Source organism: Lepisosteus platostomus, chromosome 15 (assembly GCF_059453375.1).
Source record: "Lepisosteus platostomus isolate fLepPlt1 chromosome 15, fLepPlt1.hap1, whole genome shotgun sequence".
Lineage (NCBI taxonomy): Eukaryota > Metazoa > Chordata > Actinopteri > Semionotiformes > Lepisosteidae > Lepisosteus > Lepisosteus platostomus.
Window position 1 is genome coordinate 849,079 of NC_142625.1, and position 19,369 is coordinate 868,447.

The window sequence follows — 19,369 nt, forward strand, 5'->3', positions numbered from 1 at the left end:
ATTTGTTTTCTGTTTTTCTATTTTTGCATTAAAAACAAAAAAAAAAAAAAAAATCTGTTCTTATCAGTTTAATATCTGATACGTCCCCCATCGGGGGACCACATATTAAACGGATTTTTGGAACAGGGAGCTGGATCAGGAGCTTGCTCCGTCCTCTCCACGCATCGGCCCGGTATTGCAGCGCCTCCGGGAGCGGTGCACCACCTTCTCTCAGCGGTGAAAAGACAGACGTAGGTAGCTAGCTAGCTAGCGAGCGAGCGAGCGAGCAAGCGAAGTGGACTGGAGCTCCTTCTTCTCGGGTCTCGTCCCTCGTCCCCCATCTGTGTGTCTCTGTGTTCTGTCTCTCTCTCGCCCTCTCGGTTCCCGTGCTCCCTCTGTGCGCTTTCCCGCGTCTCGACTCTCTGGGCAAGCAGGCCGGCCCCCTTTTCGGCTCCCGTGCGTTTTCCCTCCAAAAAACTTAGGTTTTTCAGCCTTTTCCCAGGGAGGCAGGCGTGGCTTGCTTGCTTGCTTGCTTGCTTGCTTGCTTGCTTGCTTGCGTGTGTGTCCGTCCCCGTCCCTGCAGGCGGGCCCCTTTCGACAGCTGGGCGTTTTCCCTCCCAAAAACTTAGTATATCCACCTTTTCTTTCTTTTTTTTCGGCAGGCAGGCAGGCAGGCAGGCAGGCGTGTGTGTGTGCGCGCGCGTCCCCGTCCCTCCCTCCCTCCCGAGAGAGAGCTGCCCCTTGCCTCTGCCCGCAGGTGCTGGCGCTCGGCTTTGGCTTGCAGCCGGTTGGGCGCAGCTGCTGCCGGTGGGAGGGGCCTAAGCTAAGGAGGCCGGGCGGCTGGCGCCCCCTGCGGCTGCGGTCGTTGTCGGGCCGTTGACAGAAGATCAAAGAGCAGGGCCCCCGCCCGGGACTGGCAGGAAGGCAGGCGGGCAGGCAAGAGAGAGGGGGAGCAGAGTCCCGCGGCAGGCCTCTGGCTGCAGGGAGGCCGGCAGCTGCGCGGGTCCCGGGCTCCAGAGGAGTCGGCCTGCGCCACTGTGCGCCAGCGGAACGCCCGCGCGTCGGTCCGCGCCTTTGTGGGCATCGCTTCTCGGCCTTTTGGCGAAGATCCTGAGTGCGTGGCCTGACCGCGGCTTGGGCTCTGAGTCAAAGGCGGGAAGGGGTGGACGGCGCGGCTTTTTCCAGGCGACGGCGATTTTTTCTTTGTGGCGGATAGGATTCCGGCCACTCTACACAAGATGGAGAGGACTTCAAGCAAGAATGCAAGACCAAGGCATACTGTGCGTTTTGTGCTGCGAGTGGAGGCTTCTGACAAGGATTTTGCCAAGAGGGATGCTTTCGAGGATGAAGTCCTTTTCAAGCATTTGTCCTTACAGCCTGAAGAGATCTATTGCCTCCAGGACTTTCCAGGTAAAAAGATTTTTGATTTGTCACTTTACTCTGCTGAACAGTGCACGAAAGTTTGGTCTGTTTTGACTGCTCGCAGACTGGAGGAACCTTTTGTTCATTTTTTCCTTGAACCTTTGTTTGCACGGGAGGCGAGACCCATATGGGTCCATATGAACAACCCTTTTACCCCAGACGCAGACATTGTTAATTTTCTTAAAAGATTTGTTGACGTTCAGGGCACGGGTATCAAGGAGATGGATAGGAAGAGAGTCTGGAACGGGAAAAGGAAATTTCTGGTGCGTTTCAGAGCGGACCCTAGTGCTGAAGATGGGCTCTTGCACCCTCCTGCTAACTTCTCAATTGGAACTTATACAGGTTATCTGTACTACCCTGATCAACCCTTGGCGTGTAGACGATGCAGGCAGAAGGGCCATTATGCTGCTGACTGTGATGTGGAGGTCTGTCGAAGGTGTGATACTGTGGGGCACAGCACCTTCATGTGCAGGGCTGAGCCGAAATGTAATCTGTGCGGGGTCTCTGGGCACATTTACAGGGCGTGCCCAAAGAAAGGTATGAGTTTCGCAGCCGTGGTGGGTGGCACATCGGCAGCAAGTGTTACCTCAGTTCACCAGGCAGAAGATGCAGCAGAGGGCCCGGCACCGGCGTCGCTGGTCCCTGACGCTGGCGAGGAGGTGATGGAACCTGAGGGTGTGGATCAAGGGCAGGAGGTAACGGACCACAGGCAGACGGCAACAGCACTTACCTCAGCAGAAGATCGCAGCGGCGAAGAAGAGACGGAGGCTCCGGTGAGTGCTGAGGAGGTCCTGGGGAGCGCAGAGGAGGAAGGTGGGGTCTCGCTCGCCGCGCTAGAGCATATAAGAGCGTTGGCTGAGGAATCAAGCCTGCCCTCTGCGGAGGAAGTAGGGTCAGACTGGGGGGACAGAGTGGATGAAGAGGAGGCCATGGACACCGTCCAGGCCAGGAAAGTTGTGAAAAGAAAGGCGGAAAATGATGTGCCGCCCTTGGTGAAGAAATCGGGTGTAGATCCCATGGAATACCTTGAGTCGATGGCCACAGATTCGTTGGCCCAGGCCGAATCTACTCCACTAGGGTCGGAGGGTGAGGTAAGTGGTGTGGGTGACCCCCCCCTTACGGCAGAGTCGGGTATGTCCTCAGGCTTTGTCATTCCAGAAACGGAGATGACCCCGACCTCGGCAGAAGCCTCAGAAGAACACATGCAGCCACGCGTCGCCCTGCAGAGAGAAGAACGAGATGTCTTTATATTCGCTGAGGTACCTATGAGGTTCAAGAAGTTCTGTAAATGGGACGAAAAGGCCAGCAAAATAGTCTGGCCTAGGACCTTCAATGAGCAAGGGCTATCTCCGGCAGGGATTGTCGTGCGTTGTGAGCACTCTGGTGAGGAGATTTCAACCCTCGAAGTAAAGGGCCGCAACCAGATAGATGCGACCAATAAGAAGATGTTGTTGGGTGACTTTGTAAAGAAATGGATAAGGGACAAGGGAGAACTGAAGGAGATGTACGAGGTGGGGGTGGAAAGGCGCCCTGACAAAGTGCTGAAGATTCTGGAGGTCCCGCTGCAGTTTTTGGAGGCCTGTGCCTGGAAGAACGGAAACGTGCAGTACCCGCCCCGGCCGTCAAACTTCCGACGTGTGCTGAGGTTGCATGAAGGAGTGTCAGTTGGCTGTACGCGATCAGGAGGTAAAATAGATAAACTATATTTGCAGGGACAAAGGGAGGCGTCAGTGCGTCAAGCCTACATGGAGCTGATGAGCCTTTTTACTGCCCCCTAATGTTGAAAATATTAACTTTAAATATTCGGGGTTTAAGGAACTTAGTAAAGAGGACGGCCTTTTTTTCTTACCTGAAAACCATGGTTTTTGATATTTGTTTGGTGCAGGAAGTCCATCTAAAAGATGAAAGAGACGTCATACAGTTCACTCGTGAGTGGGACAGAGGAGATTCTAGATGGAATATCGGAGGTGTCCACTCCTCGGGAGTTGGAGTTTTATTTGGCAATCGCAATTTTATAGTGGAGAAATGTGTGAATGTAGTGCCTGGGAGAGCCTTATATTTGGATATTTGTTCGGGTGAGAATTGCTTTCGGTGTGTGTGTGTGTATGCCCCGGCAATGATGGCTTTACGGGCAGATTTCTTTAAGGAACTTTATCCTGTTTGCCTTACCAACAAATGGATCATCATGGGAGGAGACTTTAACGTGGACCTCCAAGATAAGAGGGATCCAGGGGCAAAGCAGCTCAATCTTCTTCTAGCACAGTTTGGACTTTACGACTGCGCCTACCGGATCCGAAAGGAGAAAGCAGAGGCCACGTGGAGGAACGCTCAAGGTACTGTGAAGCGCCTTGATTATGTATTCGCCTCACTGGACGTACCTGTGGAGAAGGTGGTGGTGCTGCCGGTAGGTTTTTCTGACCATGCCCTAGTAGAGGCCCATTTTCCACATTTAAGGAACCAGTTTGGGCGTGGGGTGTGGAAGTTAAATACGGAGAACCTAAGAGAAGACGAATATGTCAAGGTAATGAGGTACAAATTGCAAACATGGTGGAAGGAGAGGAATCTGGGGACTCCCCTGATTGATTGGTGGGAACACTTAAAAAAGAAAATTAGAAAGGAGACCAGAATTTATGGCAGAGCAAGGCTCAAGCGTGAGCGGCAGAAGGGCAGGGCGCTGCAGGAAAGATTAAACACCTTGTTTTCCCAGTGTAATAAGGATATGTCAGTGTGCCCTGAAGATATTGCAGCAGCTAAAGCTGAACTGCGCACTTATCACGAGCAAAAGGCAAGGAGTTACCTGTTCAGAGCCCACGTGCAGTTCATACAATCTCACGAAACATGTTCCAGTTTTTTCTTCCGGCAAATTCGTCAGAGACAGAAGCGCAGTGTGATGACTGGCATTCAGACTTCGGAGGGGAAAATAGTTACTAGTAGTGAGGAGATGCTGGAAGTGGTGAGGCACTTTTACCAATGTCTTTTTTCCCTAAAGACGGTGGACGAGGCCATGGGTGCAAAGCTGCTGAGCGGTATTACAGCGCAGGTTCCTGTCAAAGCCCAAGAACAGTTGGAGGCTCCTATAAGCTTGCAGGAACTTGGCGACGCTCTGCTCGGCATGAAGGCTGGTAAGGTACCAGGTAAAGACGGACTACCAGCCGAATTTTATCGGACGTTCTGGGATATCTTAGGGCCAATCTTACTTCAGGTGACGGAGGAAATCTTTCGTAGGAAGGCTATGTGTGAGTCTATGAGGGAGGGAATCCTCACACTGTTGTATAAAAAAGGACCTGCAAAGGACCTTAAGAACTGGAGGCCGCTGCAGATGTTGTGCGTGGACTATAAGCTGATCGCTAAAGTGCTGGTAAACCGCTTGAAGGGGGTCCTAGCTCATGTGATCGGTTGGGACCAAACCTGCGGGGTTCGAGGTCGGCGTGCCAGCTGGACCCTCCAACTAGTACGGGATGTGATAGCGTGGTCCGAGAACAGGAACGTCCCGTTGCTGATCGCCAGCTTGGACCTAGAAAAAGCTTTTGACAATGTCTCACACACCTTTGTCTGGCAAGTGATGGAGAAGATGGGATTCGGCCCTGTCATGCTGGGCTGGTTAAAAATACTGTACTCACAGGTTGGCAGTAGAGTTCTGGTGAACGGGCACCTGGGAGGACTGGTTCTCCAAGAGTCTGGTGTGCGTCAGGGCTGCCCCCTGTCCCCATTACTTTTTGCACTATATATGGAACCTTATGCGCGGGCAGTCCAGAAGGAGCCATCCATTGACGGGATCCTCGTACCTGGGAGTGGAGGAAAAAGAGTTAAGGTGGCATTATATGCTGACGATGTTACCTTATTTCTCAGCTCTTACCTTAGCCTACAGGCGGCCTTGGACGTCTTCGAGAACTTCTCCCTCGCGTCAGGTGCAAAGCTAAACAGGGGGAAAAGTCAGATCAAGTTCTTCGGGCCTTGGAAAGAACAGCTGGGACCAGCGCATGGATTGGACATCTGTCAAGGGCCCCTTAAGATTCTAGGGGTGTTATTCACGGCACAGGATGCTGCTTGGTGCAATTGGTCCCAGAGGCTGGAGAAGGCTAGGCTGCAGCTGACGCACTGGAAGAACAAGCAGCTGTCCTTTGTAGGTAAAGTCCTGATCCTGAAAGTGGTGTTTCTGCCTGTGCTGGTTTATCTAGCATCGGTGTATCCCATGCCTGCGCGCTTCAACAGATATCTGGTAAGGGAGGTTTTTATGTTCATGTGGGGGGGAAAATATGAGTATGTGCGCAGAGTCGATATGTATCGCCCAGTGGAAGAAGGCGGACGGGGAGTTCCCAACTTCCCTGTAAAGCTAAACTGTATATATGTGTCTGGCCTGGTTATAGCTCTGCATTCCCCAGTCTCACATCCCTTTCAGTATTTTGTCAGGTTCTGGCTATCTAGCCACGTGCGCGCCCTGGCTCAGTGGTCCAACAGTTTGCCTCATGGGAACGATCTGCCATGGCACTATCGGCATGCGACACACTGGCTGAAACAGCGCCCTGAGCTTAAAGATCACCAGGTCCTGCTTAACCACAGACGGCTCTATTCTGCAGTAACTCAAGCTGAAGAGGCCAGCCTCGTAGGTGGCGTCCCCAACGTGGTCTGGCGGCGAGTCCAGCCCAGAGGGCTACAGCACCATCTAATGGATTTGAACTGGCTATCCGCTTGGGGTCGTTTGGCAGTTCGTGAGGTTTTGTTCAAACATAAGCTGACAAAGCAGCAGGAGTGTCCTAGAGCCGGGTGTCATGCGGTGGAGTCGATCAGCCACGTGTTTTGGGACTGTAATTTTGCTCAGCGGACCTGGAACAAATGTGAAACTTTGTTTAGTAGCCTGTCCTCCACTTTCTGTGTACTTCCTGCAGTTGTGTTATATGGGTTGAAGGTGGGAGGTGGGGCAAACGCTAAGAGCTTTGTGTTATGGTTGCTAGTTAGTTTAATTAAGTTTGAGTTATGGAATTCCAGGAATTTGTTAGTCAAGAGGGGAATTGTTTGTACAGTAGATGGGTTATATAGAAGGCTTTTATGGAATTTGAGAGGGTTGGTAGAAGGGGACATAAAAAGATGGGGTTTTCATGCCGCAAAGGAGAAATGGAAATCCATAGTGGATATCTGGGATTGGAAATAGTCTAGGTCCTTTAATGTTCCTGTAATTTGTAAATAAGACTGTTGGGTGAATTTGGGGGTGGAAGGTAATTTGCATAAGGGGCGGGATTATGGTAAATAGGGTTGGGGTTGGAAATCATGTACTGTGTTTTTCAAGTAAGTTGTTTATTTTATGTACGCATATCTGCTTCATGTTAATTGTGGGTTTGTTTTTGAGCAGGGGAATTGTATTGGGGTGGGTTGTGTCTATATAAGGGATGAGATTATGATATCTTTGATTTAGCTGTGTAATTGTTTTTTGTTTTTGATTGTGTTTTTGGACTTATGTATTTGTAGTTTTTGGTGTTTTATTTTGTATTTTGTATAATAAAAAAAAAAAAAAAAAAAAAATCTGTTCTTATCAGTTTAATATCTGATACGTCCCCCATCGGGGGACCACATATTAAACGGATTTTTGGAACAGGGAGCTGGATCAGGAGCTTGCTCCGTCCTCTCCACGCATCGGCCCGGTATTGCAGCGCCTCCGGGAGCGGTGCACCACCTTCTCTCAGCGGTGAAAAGACAGACGTAGGTAGCTAGCTAGCTAGCGAGCGAGCGAGCGAGCAAGCGAAGTGGACTGGAGCTCCTTCTTCTCGGGTCTCGTCCCTCGTCCCCCATCTGTGTGTCTCTGTGTTCTGTCTCTCTCTCGCCCTCTCGGTTCCCGTGCTCCCTCTGTGCGCTTTCCCGCGTCTCGACTCTCTGGGCAAGCAGGCCGGCCCCCTTTTCGGCTCCCGTGCGTTTTCCCTCCAAAAAACTTAGGTTTTTCAGCCTTTTCCCAGGGAGGCAGGCGTGGCTTGCTTGCTTGCTTGCTTGCTTGCTTGCTTGCTTGCTTGCGTGTGTGTCCGTCCCCGTCCCTGCAGGCGGGCCCCTTTCGACAGCTGGGCGTTTTCCCTCCCAAAAACTTAGTATATCCACCTTTTCTTTCTTTTTTTTCGGCAGGCAGGCAGGCAGGCAGGCAGGCGTGTGTGTGTGCGCGCGCGTCCCCGTCCCTCCCTCCCTCCCGAGAGAGAGCTGCCCCTTGCCTCTGCCCGCAGGTGCTGGCGCTCGGCTTTGGCTTGCAGCCGGTTGGGCGCAGCTGCTGCCGGTGGGAGGGGCCTAAGCTAAGGAGGCCGGGCGGCTGGCGCCCCCTGCGGCTGCGGTCGTTGTCGGGCCGTTGACAGAAGATCAAAGAGCAGGGCCCCCGCCCGGGACTGGCAGGAAGGCAGGCGGGCAGGCAAGAGAGAGGGGGAGCAGAGTCCCGCGGCAGGCCTCTGGCTGCAGGGAGGCCGGCAGCTGCGCGGGTCCCGGGCTCCAGAGGAGTCGGCCTGCGCCACTGTGCGCCAGCGGAACGCCCGCGCGTCGGTCCGCGCCTTTGTGGGCATCGCTTCTCGGCCTTTTGGCCAAGATCCAAAGGTGCGTGGCCTGTCCGCGGCTGGAGGGCTTGTCAGAGGTCGTGAAGGGCGGGGAAGGAGAGTCGGAGGGAAAGCATCTGAACATCGAAGAAGGCATCACCGGTGGAGAGGACGTGCAGACATCTGAGGGAGCGGAGGCGGAAGGAAGAACAGAGCCACCACTGGAATCGCCCTGGGTTGAGCCCAGGGGGTGAAGGTGGGGCTCCCAGATGACGGCGGCGAAGGGTGAGTGGCCTTCGAGAATGGCGGCCGGGCGCTCGCTGTCCCGTGAGGGGCAGATGAGGGGCACGGTGCGCTTTGTTTTGAAGAACCATGAGGAGCAGGCTGAATGGATGGTGAGAGGAAGATTTTTGAAAGAAGTTTGTTACAAGGTGCTGGGAATTGAGAAGATGGACATCTTGGCCTTGCAGGATTTTCAAGGTAAATGTATTTTCGACCTTACATTAACAACGGATGTGGAATGTACAAGGGTGTGGTGTAAAGCCCAACTGATGAAGGAGCGGGAGCCTCTTAATCATTTTTATGTGGAGCCCCTCTTTGCTCGTGAATTAAAGATCTTGACGGTACATATTTTTAACCCTAATGTGCCTGAGGCTGACGTGAAAACGTTTTTGAGACGGTTTGTGGATATCCAGGGGGAAGGAAGAAAGGTTATTGATGAGGAGAATGTTTGGACTAGTAAATGGAGATATATGACGAGGTTTCGATCCTGTGATACAGCAGAAGGTGGAGTGATGATCCCTCCAGCCAATTTTTTTATCGGGTCGAACAAAGGGTATTTGAGCTATACGGGTCAGCCCAAGACATGTCGGAAATGTGGGGAAAAGGACCATTTTGCCATTGATTGTAGGAGCAAGGTTTGCAGGAGGTGCGGCAGGGTGGGGCACATAGCGATGGACTGTGTAAACCCGATGGTTTGTAACCTGTGCGGAGAGCAGGGGCACACATATAGAATGTGCCCTAGGAAACAGGCTAGTTTTGCATCAGTTGTCTCCGAAGGGCCAGAGAGAAGAATGGAACATCCAGGAGCAGGGTGTAAGGATGGGAGGGCAGAGGATACTCACCTGGAGGAAGGGCTGCGCCGTATTGTAGCAGATCCAGGGGAAGGGACATCGGTGATGCAGGGAGGAGAGGAGCCAGGAGTATCTGCGGAGAAAGAGGGAAGAACACATCAGGAACCTGTGGAGGAGGGTTTGTCTATCGTTGCAGGGGAGGAGGCGCTGGAGGAAGGGACTGCACAGGATCCAGAATGGATAAATATCAACAGAAAGAAAAAGGATAAGAAAAGAGGGAGGGAGGTGATGGAAGAAGATGCTCCACTGATGGAGGAAAAGAGACAGAGAGAGGCCCTGACATCTTCAGGAGAGGAAGAGGAATCGCAAGTATCTGGCAGTGAGGCGGATAGCTCCGTGAGTATGGGCGAGGAGGGTGTCAGGGTTGAAGAGGAGGCAGGAGGAGAAGAGGTTCAAGCTCCGGAAAACAGGCAGGAAGATGTCGTGGAAAGGGAGGAAGACGGTGAGGAAGCAGTGGAGAGTACGGCTGAGGATGTGGTTTTTGAGACTGAGGAAGGTCTTGGGACTAACTCCGTACAAAACTTTGAAGAGACCTTTTTAGGTGACTCTTTTGTGGGCCAGGATGGTGAACCACCCCAACTGAGTGGTCCACCGGAGCCGGGAGGGTCTAGTGACACAGACGAGGGGGGGACGTTGCCACTTAGTGGTGTTACTGCGATAGATCAAGGCTATAGCCTTCTTCCGGTCTCACCAATGACTCCCGTCTCTTTTGGAGATCAGAGTGGAGAGAGTACTGAGGGGAGTCCGGGGTTTAGCGATCTTTATGGAATAGATAGTTGACTTTGAATAATGTTAAAATGGGAATTCACAAGATCATTTCAAGCAATGTACAGGGTTTAAAAGATGGTGTAAAGAGAGTGGCGGTGTTTACTTATTTGGCTGATTTAAAGCCAAGTTTTTGTTTTATCCAGGAGGCGCATTTGAAAGACCCGGAGGATGTGGTAAGATTCTCGCGAGAATGGAAGAAAGGCCCCTCTTGGTGGAGTATTGGAGGAGTGCATTCGTCGGGATTAGGGATATTATGTGGAGATCCGGGGTTTCAGGCGACTGAAGTGGTCTCTGCGGTACCTGGACGCCTCTTAGTGGTTGACGGGTGCTGGTGGAGGGTTAGGGTAAGAATAATTGGGGTTTACGCCCCTGCAGAAAGGGCCTTGCAGGCCGCTTTCTTAAAAAATCTTGAGCCTTGGTTTTTTACCAACAGAGAGATTGTGGTGGGTGGAGATTTTAATATAGACATAGCAGACGCGCAGGGGGGAGGAGCATGTGGCCTGAGAAATCTTCTTCAACGATTTAATCTGGTCGATTGTTTTCAGGAGTTTAGCCGGACGAGTAAAAATTTTACTTGGCAAAACAGTAGGGGTCATCGTCGACGGCTGGACTATGTTTTTATTACACTGAAATGTAAGATCAAGAAAGAACAAGTATTCCCAGTTTGGTTTTCGGATCATATGACTCTCTCGGTAACGCTTGATGTAGAAGGTCCAACTTACCAAGCCAGTTATTGGAAGCTTAATATTTCCATTTTAGAAGAAGTCGGGTATCGTGTTTTAATTTCAGATTTTATTGATAGTTTCAAAAGCAAATATTCTGACTTTGCGTCTAAAACCGAGTGGTGGGAGCTGTGTAAAAAGACCATTGCGAGGCTCTCTATGGAATATTGTAAAAAGAGAAGGCTAAGGGAAAAGAGTGTTTTGTTTGCACTACAGAAGGATTTGGAGTCTTTATACGTAGCTTTTAACCGGGGCGGGGTCTTTCGGGCAGAAAAGGCTGCGGAGTTGAAAGCTAGATTAAGGGAGGCCTGGTTAAGGAAAGCTAAGGACTTCCTCTTCCGGTTGCAGGGGGTAGTTTTAGAAAACCAGGAGAGATGTTCGGCCCAGTTTTTTGGTTCTGTAAGAAGTAAGCAAGAAAGAGCACTCTTTACAGAGGTAAGAGATGTAAGTGGGGTGATCACAAGGGATTTGGGGGAAATGGTGGCATGTGGGACAAGATATTATAAAGAGCTTTTTGCAGAGAGTGCAGTCAATCGTGATGATTGGGAGGAATTCCTGGAGGATATCGAGAACATTCCGGACGGGTCTGATCTTGGGGGGGAGGTCACAGAGGCTGAACTTAAAGAAGCGGTGTGGGGCTCAAAAAAAGGTAAAGTCCCGGGGGTAGATGGTTTACCCATTGAGTTTTATTGCACATTTTGGGAGCAGTTGGGTCCCCTGTTACTCGGTGTTTTTAAAGAGATTTTAGCTGGTGGCGGTCTTGGGGCAACCATGAGGACTGGGATCATCACATTAATCTACAAGAAAGGGGAAAAATGTAATCTAGACAATTGGAGACCCATTCAATTATTGTGCTCCGATTATAAGATTTTGGCTAGGGTATTAGGACGCCGGTTACGCCGGGTGATGGGTGCAGTGGTGGGTGTGGATCAGACGTGTGGGGTGGAGGGTAGAAAGATTAGTTGGAACCTGCAACTGATTAGGGATGTGGTGGAATGGGTTGAGGATAGGGGGCTCCCTCTTAGTTTGGTCAATTTAGACCAAAACAAAGCTTTTGATAGAGTCCACCATGAGTTTTTATGGGAGGTTTTAAGGCGTATGGGGTTTGGGGATGTTTTTATTGGTTGGCTACAGGTTTTGTATAGTGGTGTGGGGGCTAGAGTTTGTCTTAATGGTAGTTTGGGGGAGTTTCTGTCTGTTCAGCGGGGAGTGAGACAGGGCTGTCCATTGTCCCCCCTGCTATACGTGCTTTATATTGAACCCTTGCTTAGACGATTTCGACGGGATCCGGTAATTGAAGGAGTGTTGGTGCCGGGGAGTAATGGGCTCCAGGTGAAAGTGGCTGCCTATGCAGATGACATCGCCTTGTTTTTAGTTACAGATCATAGTGTTTTAAGAGTGCTAGAGGTTGTCAAGGTTTTTTCGGCTGGGACAGGGGCTTTTTTAAATCTTAATAAGTGCACTATTAAGTATTTTGGGGTTTGGAAGAATAGGAGGGAGGCAGTCGGGGGTCTCCCAGTCGCTGAAGGGCCTGTCAAAGTTTTGGGAGTCCTGTTTCAATCTGAGAATTCGGCAAGGCTGAACTGGGAGTCTAAACTCCCCAAACTATATCAGAAGTTGGGTATGTGGAGACAGCAGACGCTCTCCCTAGGGGGGAAGGTTTTGGTGTTGAAAGCGGATATCTTGCCGCTTCTTTTATATCTGGCGGAGGTTTTTCCGTTACCGGCTTGTTTCAGAAGAGAGGTGGTAAGGGCTGTCTTTGGCTTTGTCTGGGGCAAGAGGTATGAGTATATCAAAAGGGGAGACATGTACAGAAAGGTGGAGGAGGGAGGGAGGGGAGTACCGGACATCCCTTTGAAGTTGGACTGCATTTTTGTTGCTCGTTCATGCACACTGTTAAATGTGAATGTGTCTCATCCGTGTCGGTTTTTCGCACTTTTGTGGTTATCGCATGCGATGCGCCACTTGGTGGTGTGGTCTAATACAACTCCTAAAGCGGAGAAGTTACCCTGGCATTACAGACACCTTGTGGGGTGGGTAAAGACGCACCCACAGGTCAGGAAGGAGAAAATAGCTTTGGATCACAGGCAAATGTACGAACTGATTAGAAAGGAGGAAAAACAGGCAGTAGTTGGGGTTGCACGGGAAGTATGGGTGAGAACTCAACCTCGGGGATTGGATAACCGATTTAAAGATTTAAATTGGTTTGGTGTGTGGGGAAGGTTACCGGTTAGGGAGATAAATGTTAAGCACAGACTGTCGCGACAGCCTTTGTGTCCTAGGCAGGGGTGCAAGGAAATTGAATCAATAAGGCATGCCTTTTGGGAGTGCGGTTTTGCGAGAGAAGTGTGGGGACAGTGTGCCACTCTGTGTTTTTTAGCCACAAGGGACTTTATTCTGACTTACGCACTTATTATGAAAGGGGTGCCGGGGGTTAGGAAATGGAGTGCTAATTTTTTGCTCTGGTTTGTAGTTAGCTTGACTAAATTCCATATTTGGGCATCCAGGGATGAGGTGGTTAGGCATGCCGTGTATCTCACGAGTGGGGAAGTGGTAGGGAGGATTAAAACAGACATCCGGACGCGAGTCAAAAGAGACATTGTGCGGTGGGGTTTTTCGGCCGCTAAAGAGAGGTGGAAGGGTTTGTGTTGGTTGACCTGACGGAATTCAGGCAAAAGGTCATAGGAAAGAAGGGGATCACCTGTATTTGTCTGTGTGTGAATTATGTGGATAGGATAGGTTTATGTTACGGATGTTAAACATTTTTGGCTGGAATGTAAATACTCGGGTATGGGAGGGGTGGTTTTGAATAAGGGCGGAGATTAGGGAAGTGTGGTGTTATATGGTAAATGATAGTGTTGTGGTATTTGTGTCTTTGGGGTAATGTGTGGTTCATGTGTTGTCAGTGAGTGTTGAGAATTGTTCCCTTTTGTATTCTTGTAATAAAAAAAAAAAAAAAAAAAAAAAAATCTGTTCTTATCAGTTTAATATCTGATACGTCCCCCATCGGGGGACCACATATTAAACGGATTTTTGGAACAGGGAGCTGGATCAGGAGCTTGCTCCGTCCTCTCCACGCATCGGCCCGGTATTGCAGCGCCTCCGGGAGCGGTGCACCACCTTCTCTCAGCGGTGAAAAGACAGACGTAGGTAGCTAGCTAGCTAGCGAGCGAGCGAGCGAGCAAGCGAAGTGGACTGGAGCTCCTTCTTCTCGGGTCTCGTCCCTCGTCCCCCATCTGTGTGTCTCTGTGTTCTGTCTCTCTCTCGCCCTCTCGGTTCCCGTGCTCCCTCTGTGCGCTTTCCCGCGTCTCGACTCTCTGGGCAAGCAGGCCGGCCCCCTTTTCGGCTCCCGTGCGTTTTCCCTCCAAAAAACTTAGGTTTTTCAGCCTTTTCCCAGGGAGGCAGGCGTGGCTTGCTTGCTTGCTTGCTTGCTTGCTTGCTTGCTTGCTTGCGTGTGTGTCCGTCCCCGTCCCTGCAGGCGGGCCCCTTTCGACAGCTGGGCGTTTTCCCTCCCAAAAACTTAGTATATCCACCTTTTCTTTCTTTTTTTTCGGCAGGCAGGCAGGCAGGCAGGCAGGCGTGTGTGTGTGCGCGCGCGTCCCCGTCCCTCCCTCCCTCCCGAGAGAGAGCTGCCCCTTGCCTCTGCCCGCAGGTGCTGGCGCTCGGCTTTGGCTTGCAGCCGGTTGGGCGCAGCTGCTGCCGGTGGGAGGGGCCTAAGCTAAGGAGGCCGGGCGGCTGGCGCCCCCTGCGGCTGCGGTCGTTGTCGGGCCGTTGACAGAAGATCAAAGAGCAGGGCCCCCGCCCGGGACTGGCAGGAAGGCAGGCGGGCAGGCAAGAGAGAGGGGGAGCAGAGTCCCGCGGCAGGCCTCTGGCTGCAGGGAGGCCGGCAGCTGCGCGGGTCCCGGGCTCCAGAGGAGTCGGCCTGCGCCACTGTGCGCCAGCGGAACGCCCGCGCGTCGGTCCGCGCCTTTGTGGGCATCGCTTCTCGGCCTTTTGGCTAAGATCAAGGTTTAAGCCGGCAAGCCCGCAATTCCGAGGTCTTAGTCCAGGGGGTCGGGAAGGCGAGGGGAGGATCGGACGGACCGGAAGGAGTGGATTGCTGATGGTGGAACCTGGAAGACCGGAGCGGTGTGGACGAGGAGTTTGCTGAGGCGGTGGTCGGTGCTGGACGACGGCGTTTTGCTTGCCTGGAGGTTTCGGAAGGAGAGCTGAGGAGCGTTGCTGGAGTGATGGCTGGGCATCCCTGGGCGAGGAAGGAGCGGAGGAAGAACTCCCTTTGTTTCTCGTTGAGGAGCCGCGATGGACCTGCTTTTTGGAACAGAGATAAGTTCAAGAATTTGGTTTTGATTCAATGCTTGGGTGTTGATTTGGCAGACGTATTTTGTCTCCAGGATTATGTTGCTCGGGGAGTGTTTGAACTAACTCTTGCGACAGAAGCCTTGTGTTTTGAAGTATGGAGAAAAGTTCAGGAGAGGAAAAATGAAGATCCTGTTAAGTTTTTTCGTGTTGAGCCAATGTTTGCTGGGGAGCTTACCGTAAAGATGGTGCATGTTTTCGACTCATTTGTTCCGGAGGAGGATATTGTGTCTTTCTTACAGCAGTTTGTGGATCTGCAAGGAGCAGGGAAGAGGCACTTGGATTCCGATGGCGTGTGGAACGGGAAGCGGACGTATCTGATGAGACTGCGACTGGGGAACACGGCGGAGGAGGGGGTGATACATCCCCCTGCTTTCTTCGAGATCGGGACTCACAGGGGTTACCTGGTGTATTCTGGGCAGCCCCTTGCTTGCATGTTATGTGGAGAACGTGGACATTTTGCTGCACAGTGTGCGTCAGTGCTCTGTAAACGGTGTGGGAAAACGGGTCATGTGGCTAGGAACTGTGTTCAAGAGAAGAAGTGTTATCTGTGTGATGAGCCTGGACATGGACATCGGTTTTGTACGAAAAATGTGAAGAAGAGGGTTAATACAAGTGGTGTAGGGGAAGGAGGAATTTCTGTTTCTGAAGGTGTGGTATTGTGTAGGGAGGATTTTATAGATAGTGATGATGAGAGACAGTATTTAGTTTTTGAGGAAGAGTGTAGACGGGAGGATGGGAATTTTGGGGAGAGTAGGAAAGTGGAGCAGACGGGAGGGGAGGAAGTGGTAGAGAGTTTGAAGGTTGACGAAAAGAAGGGGGAAACTGATTGTGAAATAAGTATTCAGGATGCAGAACTTGAGAAGGAGTGGAATCAGTGGTGGAAGGAAAGAGAGAGGTGTATCTACTCTACTTGGCCACAGGAAGGGAAGAGGAAGGGGTTTAAAGTGGAGAAATGTACAAATGTTAAGCTGTCAGGAGATTTTGGGCAGAGTATGTACAAAAAGCGAATGATGGCTGTGACTCGTCATGTGGAGACAAAATATAAGCAATTCCGATTTGAGTATGCAATTCAGGACAAGGAATTTATTGGGTTTCGTGTGCTGGGGAAACCGAAAACGGATTGCAATGGTCCTTTCCGTGAATTCTGTGATACGATGTTTGAAGATGAAAGTCTGAGTGACATATCGGAAGATTCGGAAATGAATGTTTTTGAGGAGGTGAATTGAGTCTGGGGATGTAGTATCGATTTGTATAAGGGGAGGGGATAAGTTAATGTGGGGTTTTGAGAAGAGTGATGGTTGATTTTGTTGTGTAATAGTTTTTTTTGGGGGGATTTTGGATTTTCGAGTTTATGGGACTAGCAGAATTGAGTTTGGGGATGTATTAGCGATTTGCATAAGGGGAGGGGATAGGTTAATGTGGGGTTTGAGAAGATGGAGATTTAAGTTACAGTTTTTTAGTGGTCGGGGTTATATTTGCATAAGGGGTGGGATTATGATAAATTGTTTTTGTGGAGTTTTGGGTTATAGGGTGGGTTGCTTAGAAATGGTGGAACTGAATAATGATGAGCTGTGATATTGTTTTTGCTGTGTATTGTTTTTGTTATTAATTGACCTGAATATGTATTAGTATAAGAAAGTTATTGTATTGGTTGTTAAATGATTTTTGATTATTGGAATAGTTTGTATAAGGGGTGAAAAATGTAAATGAGATGATGTTGTGGGGTGAATTGTTTTTGAAAACTGGGATGGGGCGTTGATTGTATATAATGAGGTTAAGAAAATGAATGTATTGTAAGTTTGGGAAAGGGATCTTGTTTAATTTGCATAGGGGGCGGGATTATGGAGATTAGTGGGGTTTGAGGTTATGTAATGGGATATGAACAGATTTGTGTTGTGTATTGATTTTTCTGTGTAATAATTTGTTGAGAATGGAATGGGAAGTGTTGTTAGTATGCAGAAGTTTTTGTTAGTTGACTATTGAATGGAATTTTGTGTTTAACAGGATTATGGGTTGAGATGACTTTGGTTGTTATTGTGACTATTGTGTATTTGGGATTGTGTTTTGTTCTTTGGAGTTTTTGGAATTTCTTTTGTATTTTGTATAATAAAAAAAAAAAAAAAAAAAAAAAATCTGTTCTTATCAGTTTAATATCTGATACGTCCCCCATCGGGGGACCACATATTAAACGGATTTTTGGAACAGGGAGCTGGATCAGGAGCTTGCTCCGTCCTCTCCACGCATCGGCCCGGTATTGCAGCGCCTCCGGGAGCGGTGCACCACCTTCTCTCAGCGGTGAAAAGACAGACGTAGGTAGCTAGCTAGCTAGCGAGCGAGCGAGCGAGCAAGCGAAGTGGACTGGAGCTCCTTCTTCTCGGGTCTCGTCCCTCGTCCCCCATCTGTGTGTCTCTGTGTTCTGTCTCTCTCTCGCCCTCTCGGTTCCCGTGCTCCCTCTGTGCGCTTTCCCGCGTCTCGACTCTCTGGGCAAGCAGGCCGGCCCCCTTTTCGGCTCCCGTGCGTTTTCCCTCCAAAAAACTTAGGTTTTTCAGCCTTTTCCCAGGGAGGCAGGCGTGGCTTGCTTGCTTGCTTGCTTGCTTGCTTGCTTGCTTGCTTGCGTGTGTGTCCGTCCCCGTCCCTGCAGGCGGGCCCCTTTCGACAGCTGGGCGTTTTCCCTCCCAAAAACTTAGTATATCCACCTTTTCTTTCTTTTTTTTCGGCAGGCAGGCAGGCAGGCAGGCAGGCGTGTGTGTGTGCGCGCGCGTCCCCGTCCCTCCCTCCCTCCCGAGAGAGAGCTGCCCCTTGCCTCTGCCCGCAGGTGCTGGCGCTCGGCTTTGGCTTGCAGCCGGTTGGGCGCAGCTGCTGCCGGTGGGAGGGGCCTAAGCTAAGGAGGCCGGGCGGCTGGCGCCCCCTGCGGCTGCGGTCGTTGTCGGGCCGTTGACAGAAGATCAAAGAGCAGGGCCCCCGCCCGGGACTGGCAGGAAGGCAGGCGGGCAGGCAAGAGAGAGGGGGAGCAGAGTCCCGCGGCAGGCCTCTGGCTGCAGGGAGGCCGGCAGCTGCGCGGGTCCCGGGCTCCAGAGGAGTCGGCCTGCGCCACTGTGCGCCAGCGGAACGCCCGCGCGTCGGTCCGCGCCTTTGTGGGCATCGCTTCTCGGCCTTTTGGCTAAGATCAAGGTTCAAGTGGCTTGACCGCAGTTCCGAGGTCTTAGTCAGAGGGTCGGGAAGGCGGCGGAGAAGAGGAGAAGGAAAGCACAAAAGTCGGCGAAGCTGTGGAGCACTGCAGAAGGGCTGTTGTACGAAGAGGAGATGGAGAAGGCGACAGCAGGACCTGAGGCAACAGCAAGGAGCTTCCTGATGGAGAGGGCGGCTGGTGAGCGTACCGATTTCAGGGCGGCTGGGGATCCTCTGTCCCGTGAGGGACAGTTGCGGGACTCAGTGCGTTTCGTGTTGAAAGACTTGAATATTGGGAAGGAATTTTTGGATCGAGATGTGTTTGAGAAGAGGATCATAGCCGGAGTTTTTTCTTTGACGGTGGAGGATGTCATGTGTATTCAAGATTTTCCGAAAAAGGGGATTATGGATGTGACATTTGCTTCATCAGCAATCTGTAATCGAGCGTGGGAGAAGGCTGAAAGATGTAAGAACACTGTGCCCTTGACTGTTTTTCATGTCGAACCTTTGTTTGCCAGGGAGTCGAGGACCTTGTATGTGCGCATGTTTAATCCATTTGTGCCGGAAGCGGAGATAAGGTTTTTCTTGAAACGTTATGTGGATGTTAGAGGTCCAGGTCAGAAAGTGTTGGATGCTGGACGGTATTGGACTTGTAAGCGGAGGTATCAGGTGCGCCTTCGGCCCTGTGCGACGGCAGTGGGCGGAGTGGTTCATCCCCCGTCCCCTTTCTCAATCGGGGCCAGCCAGGGCTACCTTTATTATTATGGGCAGCCGAAGATTTGCCGGAAGTGTGGAAAGGAGGATCATATTGCTGAGGACTGTGAGAATTTGCGGTGTAGACGGTGTGGTGTTGATGGACATATGGCAAAAGACTGTAAAGAAAGAATTTCTTGTAATCTGTGTGGTGATCCAATGCATTTGTACAGTCAATGTCCGGGGCGAGTGAGAACATATGCCGAGGTTATAGGAGTTGGACCAGCGCCTAATGGGGTAGCACCAGGAGCTCGAGTGACTGAAGAAATGGAGGTGACAGTGCATGCTCCGAAGGCCACAGGCACTTCTGATATGCCAGGGGAAGAGGGATTAAAGAAGGTTACTGAGATGGTGAAGGGTCTGGCAGAGGGTCCAGGAGGCCGGTCTTGGGCGGAGAGAACACCTGAGATTGAGGGGGATGGCGACGAGGGGCCTTCAGGGAGCCTGAAGTTTTCGGTCCCCGATGTCCCTCAACGGAAAAGGATGGCGGCCAGTGACTCAGAGGAGACGGAGGATGAAGATGCAAGCCGGAAAGTTTGGATTGGTCAAATGTTTGAAGGGGATGAGG

General features: G+C 51.1%; 3 non-coding genes and 1 pseudogene across 3 annotated transcripts; all 4 read left to right on the forward strand.

The window, feature by feature from the left end:
- Nucleotides 1-206, forward strand: LOC148647468 (U2 spliceosomal RNA; annotated as a pseudogene).
- A 6,667-nt stretch (nucleotides 207-6,873) lies between these two features.
- Nucleotides 6,874-7,071, forward strand: LOC148647469 (U2 spliceosomal RNA). Its single transcript, XR_015927085.1, has one exon. It is a non-coding gene; the product is annotated as a U2 spliceosomal RNA (small nuclear RNA).
- Nucleotides 7,072-13,443: 6,372 nt separating this feature from the next.
- On the forward strand, nucleotides 13,444-13,643 carry LOC148647470 (U2 spliceosomal RNA). The gene has a single exon (XR_015926972.1). It is a non-coding gene; the product is annotated as a U2 spliceosomal RNA (small nuclear RNA).
- Nucleotides 13,644-16,965: 3,322 nt separating this feature from the next.
- On the forward strand, nucleotides 16,966-17,165 carry LOC148647471 (U2 spliceosomal RNA). The gene has a single exon (XR_015926931.1). It is a non-coding gene; the product is annotated as a U2 spliceosomal RNA (small nuclear RNA).
- Nucleotides 17,166-19,369: the final 2,204 nt, after the last annotated feature.